The 7,451-nt window shown below is 39.3% G+C and overlaps 1 pseudogene; it reads left to right on the plus strand.

Moving 5' to 3' along the window:
- Positions 1 to 7,451, plus strand: part of LOC102680880 — a 58,889-nt pseudogene that overhangs the window by 23,597 nt on the left and 27,841 nt on the right.

Raw genomic sequence — 7,451 nt, forward strand, 5'->3', positions numbered from 1 at the left:
AAAATCTCGAAGAGAACCAATGCCAAGAAATATTTAAAAATTGATGTTAAATCGTGTAAAACGCAGACAGCTACCGTCCGAAAATCTGGATTCCGAGCAGACATCCCAAGAGCTTCTCGTTGCTTTCTGCTGTTCCAGGAAAAGAGGAGGAAAGGATCATGTTCCAGCAGATGCAGTCGATGGCCCAGAAGCAGGTCCTTAAGCTATTTCTACCCATGTCGGCATATTCATTATACATATATATATATAATTATTATTCTCTCTCTACATATATATGTATCACTACCACTCTGATCGACGATATTTTTTTTCTTTTTTTTTTTTTTTAATTGCCACGATTTCATCCAACGTAATTGTGCACATATCATGAATTCGTGCGTATATCGCGATACCAGTTTGGTACACACGCATCTCGCGATTTTTCATGGGATGCGCGTGCGCACTTTTATATATATATATATTACTAATTACGCGGTCGACATTGTTATATTTTCTCTCTTTCTCATTCTATTCTTTTTTTTTTTTTTTAATTGCCACGATTTCATCCAACGTAATTGTGTACATATCATGAATTCGTTCGTATATCGCGATACCATTTTGGTACACACGCATCTCGCGATTTTTCATGGGATGCGCGTGCACACTTTTATATATATATATATTACTAATTACGCGATCGACATTGTTATATTTTCTCTCTTTCTCATTCTATTCTTTTTTTTTTTTTCCTCCATTTCTCTTCTCTTCTCTCATTTTGTTATCTCTTTCTTGAAGTCGCTGCCCACCGTTGTTGATCTATCTATCGTAGTAGTATCTTTTTGCTTGCAAGTAGAGTATTTTTATTATTGCGCTGCCAGTGGCTTTCTGTTCTCTTGCCTCCCCCGCCCTCCCTTCCCCTTCGTGTCATTTCACGCTTCGACACACCACACCACCCTTCCCCCTCCACTTACGCATATAATAATTCACCAATACCGTGCCATTACCGTGCATTCCGTCATCCAATGACGGAAAGGGAAAACGAACGAACGATTTTCGAAGAAGAACAGGGGAGAAAAATTAACGCTGGAAACGCAAACCCTTTCCCCCTCCCCTTCACTGTGTAGCCGAGACTGAGCACAGCCGAGCATTTTTTAGACGAGACATAGCATTTTCGCGATTGTTCCTTCCTGAAATGAATGAATGTATCTATGGAATCTCATCCGTACACGAATCTTATTATTACGATCTGTTGGATAAGTAAAACTAAAGCTACGGATCGAATCGGAAGTATTCGTGCGAGATCGGTTGGAACCACCAAATACTATTAAAAAATACTTTCGAACTCGTTTGGAACACGGTTATTGTCGAATCGATCGTCAATCATATCTCGAAGTGCAAGGTGAATTGAAAGAAGGCAAAAGTAATTAGATTTCTCACGACTCGCGACGCGAATTTCTCTGACTGATCTCTTCCGCTGATTGTTGTGTTACGGCCACGAAAATGCGATCCGGTATCCCGCGTGTATTTCTGCCTCGATTACCAACCTTCGCACGAAAAAAAAAAAAAAGAACCGAAAAAAGCGCAGAATCAGATATGTGGAATTGAAGCAAACTGAGAGTTGCGATCAGGACGCGTATCCTCGTCAGAAAAAAATGTATTGTCGTCACTTTCGGTCATTTTTTTAATAGTAAAAAAGAAAAAAAATAAAAGAACAGCTCGGTCGAGATAATCGATACATTAGTACACCCTCAACCCCTCCCCTCCTTTTTTTCGGCTCGCTTTTTCGAGAAACAGTCACGTTCAAACACGAACAGAGTACACGTTCCAGAATATGATACATATGTATATATACACGAATATTATTTATATACGGTCAAATATTTTTAATCACGCGTATTTTCAACACGAAAAACGGACACGTTTACTTCCACTTTCACGCTTTCACGGCACCTTGCGGACGCGCGTGTCCTTCTAATTCTATATCTGTCTATCTATCTATCTAGCGAAACGTCCAAAAGCTCGGATTAATTCAGCGGCAAAATGGGGGGAGGGGGACGAAAGCTCCGTGTTTTCAAGACGTTTCACTATGTCGTGAATTTTTATTGTCTCCTGGGGGCTTGATGCGTCTTGTTATCGCGAGAAAATGCATGAAAAGAAGCGAAGACTGTGTCTGTCTGTCCTACTATACTCGTCTGCCCTGCTTGTCGATTCGAATCGAGAAAATAAAGAAAGGAAATTCTTTTTCATTTCTCGCGAATAATGTCGATAATTTGATTGTTCGAGGAAAAAATTTTCAATCCTCTCGTTTATTATAATTTCTCAAGAATATAGATGAGAAATTGATTCGACGAAAATTTTTTCTCTCTTCTTTTTCTTAATTATTATTTTTAATTACTTTTTAATTTATAAGAGCAGAATTTTAAATGAGAACTTTTGGACGTTTCGGTCGCCGATATTGAGAGTAGCGCTTATTCTAGTAGCATCCATACATATATATATATATATATATATCGTTGCTGTTTCGCAACCACCAGTCACCATAGCAAATATTTGTGTCATCACTATTCCACAAGCACCGCCGCCGCCGCCATGTTATCTCGCATACCTCGTCCGTAAATTCATCCGTTAGAAAAGAGTCGTAGCCGTTCTTTCCGAAATGTCGTTCACGTTCCCTAGCTCTATCTCTCATCCCAGTTTATAGCTTGATCATCGGATGCAAAGTCGCCGTGGAGAGCGAACGGCGGAGAGAAAAAGGAATTTCTCCAAGATTTTTCGAAACTTTCGAAGCAATAGCTTCGAATTGAAATTAAAATCCGATGATTCGAGGGAGAAATCTGTGCGAAACGAAAGGGAAGAACGAAAGGGTTGGCATAGATAAATCCTGTTTAATATTCATTCAACGGTAGAAGAACAATTTCTCGAGAGACTGACAATTAACGGAGAGGGCGCCACAAATTCAAGCGCGAGAAGTAGTTCAAGCACGCGTGCAACTGGGCGCAATAAAAGGGAAGGGGTTGGAAAAATATCTTGCATCTCTTAATTGAAAGGAAAAGGAATCGGGGAGAGAAAAGAGAATAAATAGTGCCTGAGAATCCACGGCGACGTCGCATCCGCCGATTCACCACTTTCCGTATCTTTCCCCTGCATCTTCGTGTATGCGCCTGCGTTTAGATCTTAGGAATTAGGTGAAGTCTACGTGGCTTGAGTGGCAAAATTTACAGATTTAACGAGAGGGGGAATTCGCACGAAAGTTGGACAGAGAACTCGTTTAACTCATTCCCGAGGAGGAGTGATCATACGATGGACAGAGCATCGAAAAATAAAAAAAAAAAAAAAAAAAAAAAAAAAAAAAAAAAAAAAAAAAGAAAAGAAAAAAGAAAAAAAAGAAGTACCATTTATCCAATCGTGTTTATCATCACCACCAATTTCTTTTATTCTTTCTTTCTCTCTTTTTTTCTTGCACCCCAATGCGCGGTTACACCCCTCCATCGACCGATCCGGGGTCGAATATCGAGCGAGAGACGTCACGAAAATGAACGTATGCACCCAGCACCAAGGCCTGTCGACCTCGTGTCACCGACCACATTTCTCTTATCGTTTACCGCCGATTTAGTAGCACACCTTTTTATCACCTGGGCCTGATTTATATGTATATTTATATATACATATATTATACGTATTATTCACCCTTTCGAACAACGATCCCATCGATCCCCACTCGTTCATGACTGACATACTTCATCCCCCGGAGGGAAAACGCAGAAACGTAGAAGAAAGAGGACGGTTTTGAACTCGTTCTTCGAAATTTCGATATATATGATATATATATTCGATACAGAATTTTCAAGATGGCGTCGCATTATTACAGCAATGGATAGAGCAGTAAGATCGGAAAAAACGGAAATGGACGAATGTCTAGCGTTCCTAGGTTCCGTAGGTTCCGTTGGTTTTATTTTCAGCTTGGTTTCGTTCGTTCGTGGATTTTGTTGGGCGATATCGTTCACTGATATCGATCGATTTCATCCATATGGTTTATTTTCGAAACGATGGAAAACAACGGCATCCGCGTTTGATCGGCGTTGATTATTTCGATTTGAGATTTCGACTCGAGAACACGATTGACCGAGGAAATTTCCAAGAGATGAAAAAAAAAAAAATTGTATCAGAGATATATATATATGTTGGAGGAGATTTTATTTTGGACACGCATGCTTCTTTCTCAGTTGCAATGAGTAATAAATAGATAGGCTTTTCTTGGTTTTTTCGATTTAATTTCCTTTGTGGAACTTTATGAAATTTAATAAGAGAACGGAATGTTGGACGATAAGTCGTTGAAGAAGAGAATAGCTGTTTACCAAGTCGACGGAGAGGTGTCGGTGAGCCAATGAAGTATGTTAGCCGTGGCTGAAATCCTTGACAAAGCATGCAGCAAGGAAATGATCTCTCCTAGAAAAAAAAAAAAAAAAAAAAAAAAGAACGGGATATTCAAACACATAGAATCTCTCTGATCCTTGTCCCACGATCGTTCTCTTTCTCCCTACCCTCTTTCTGTCTTTCTTTCTGTCTGCCTTTTCTCTTCTTCTGTCTTTCTCTTTGCACCCTTTGCGGATCGAACGACGACTGTACGAGACGTCGACGACCAAGACTTTGGCAAGAAAAAAAAAAATTGATCGGGGAAAGTACAGAGAAATAGAAAAAAAAAAAAGAAAGAAACAAAGAAGTAAACTAATGCGATGATAAATCGTGGAGAAAAAAGAAATATATATATATATAAATATATATTTATATATATTTATATATATCGTATATAAAAGAAAGAGTAAAAAAAAAAAAAAAGTGCTGCGATTGGAATGCGTGGAATGAGCTGCTTTGGATGTGTAGGTGATAAGACGTTTAGCAATTCCTAAATGGGGGGGAATTCACGCCCGCATTCGACCCTTCGTCACTCTCATCCCCCCGCCTTCTTAACAATTATTTACAACAACAACCACCACATATTATATATCGATGGAGCACCGCCATGAAAAAAAAAAAAAGATTAAGTACATCATCATAATCGTCATCATCAACATCAACACCACCATCAACATAACAACCAACCAATCATCACCACCATCACCACCACTCATCATCACCAACCGGTCGTTAAAGCCTCCTATGAAATTAGTGGCCGAAGACATGCACGTCAACCTGTTCCCCAGATCCAGCCACTGGCCAGGGAGGACCCAACAGGTACACTGATCACACGATCAAATTAATAGATTCGATAAGACAGGGAATATCTGTGTACACTCTTCCGATCAATTCCGACCGACTCCCTTTCAATCAAAATTTTCCTCGTTAATTATCGCGTAAACTCGACTCGTAAACTTCGGTTTCTCTCGAAACGAGGAGGAACCGAATCGTTGAATGTTTCTTTTGCCAACTTGCTAACTGTGTTTCTTTGCGTCCGTCCCGCAGTGAACAGGAATTTCGCGCGATCGGAACTCTGCTCGAGGGATTAGGATTAGGAATAAAGCGATTCGAGATAAATTGTCGAAGTCGGCGTGGGGAAGGGATGAGTTTCAATGGAAGAGGAATAATTATTTTCCTTTTCCCCACTGGATGGAGATTAAATTCTTTTTGCCATTTTCCAAATCCGCGAAATTTCAAATTCTTTCTTCCGATTTTTAAGAAATAAATTGGAGGGGAAATTTTTGTTTTTTTTTTTTTTTTTGTAAAGATCGTAATATTGGAGACAATGAAAAAAAAAGAGGAAAATCTCGACGAGTTCCATCGCGCGAAATCTAATAATAGCCTCTCCATGTCACATTTCGTCACGCCTTCGATAATTTTCAAAGTACACGTATATATTACATACGCGTATCTAAACTTTTGTGTGTATACACCTGCTGGAGATCGTGCCTTCGGAAATGCAATGGTATGTATGCCACACAGACCGCGGAACTCGAGTCAAAAGTCACGCCAACGCCCTAGACGCTAGTCTCGATCGCTTATTTTCCTGTGTTCGACGGCAATCCTCGTATCAATTCCTCGTATCCCCCGAATATATACCTATATATATTCTAGTCTAGAAAGTGATTCTAATTGAATAAAATGATAGGACGAAAAAAATATCGGATTAAAAGACTGCGTGGAAATGAAAATTCGACGTCAATGTTTGACGTCGATATCGATCGAAACGAAATGAATTTTTTAATACTCGATATACAGGATCGATATGCAGGAAAATACGCGGTATCTTGCGCTGTGTATCCAATATCGCACATCGATGCACCGATGCACAAAGACTGAACGAATCTGCCGAATCGAATTTCGAAAAGCTCGATCGACGCAAAATAAGACCAATCTGATTTATCGACGATGCACCTGAAAATTGACGATGCACGTTCACTGCTTTCGACGTGTTCACCGTTCAGATCAGGCAGATACGCTCGTTTATATCGTCGGTGTAAGGCACAAATAGAATCACGTAAGTCATTAACGAATGTGCGCCTTTGCAAAGAGCAGTGAATGTTCTTGAAAAAAAAAAAAAAACATTTTTAATACACGCGTATTTTTTAAATAAAAGGGGGAAAATGGTCGAAACGCTGTTTGCAAAAGCGTCACGCTTCGACGTTTTTTTCCTCGTCTTTCGGCAAAAGTCTAGAAACGATCACGGGATAGAATCACGCATACGAGAGAGAAAGAGAGAGGGGGGAGGTGAATCGTCGCATCGATAGGCTCGAACGAAGGGAATTTTGACGATCCGAAGATGTGGAAGGCAGGGGGATAGCATCGGGCCGTGCGAGACTTTTGATTCGTCCCGTAAGAGAAAACATTTTCATACGATCACTTTTTATTTAATGTGCGCTACTGTTCATTCTCACGTCACGTGTACACCGGTTGAGACGATCATCGGTAGAACTTGGTGGAACGTTTCGCGATCTATCTGCTTTCGCGGTATCAGATATTTCGATTCTTCTCTCGATTTTTCTTTTTTTTTTTTATATTTTGGATATCGTTCCAAATCGTGGAAAAAAAAAATGATTTTCGAGAGAATAAAATTGGATTGCTCGTAACAAGTTTCGACAGTATGGCATATTGCCATGGAGGCAATATTTCACGAAATATTCCACGTTCTATCATCGAATAACTCATCTCGTGTATGTACACTCTCCAACATACACACGCGAATGAATGGCTATTCTTCTCTCTCTCTATATATATATATATGTACATTTTTAAATAATACGATTACGGAATGTTTGTCCTCCTCACATAACATTCACATTCACTTTCTCTCTCTATATATATATATATTTAAAAAAAAAAGAAGAAATGAGATATATATATAAATGCACCAAGTTTTTCTTTCTCTGTATATCTTCACAAAGATATCGTTTTATATTTATTTCTATATTGATTTCTCTTGATCTTGATCATCTCCGCTGTGAACTCACTGAATGTTTTTTTTTTTTTTTTTTTACCAC

This window comes from Apis dorsata, unplaced genomic scaffold (assembly GCF_000469605.1).
Source record: "Apis dorsata unplaced genomic scaffold, Apis dorsata 1.3 scaffold_68, whole genome shotgun sequence".
NCBI classification, from domain to species: Eukaryota; Metazoa; Arthropoda; class Insecta; order Hymenoptera; family Apidae; genus Apis; species Apis dorsata.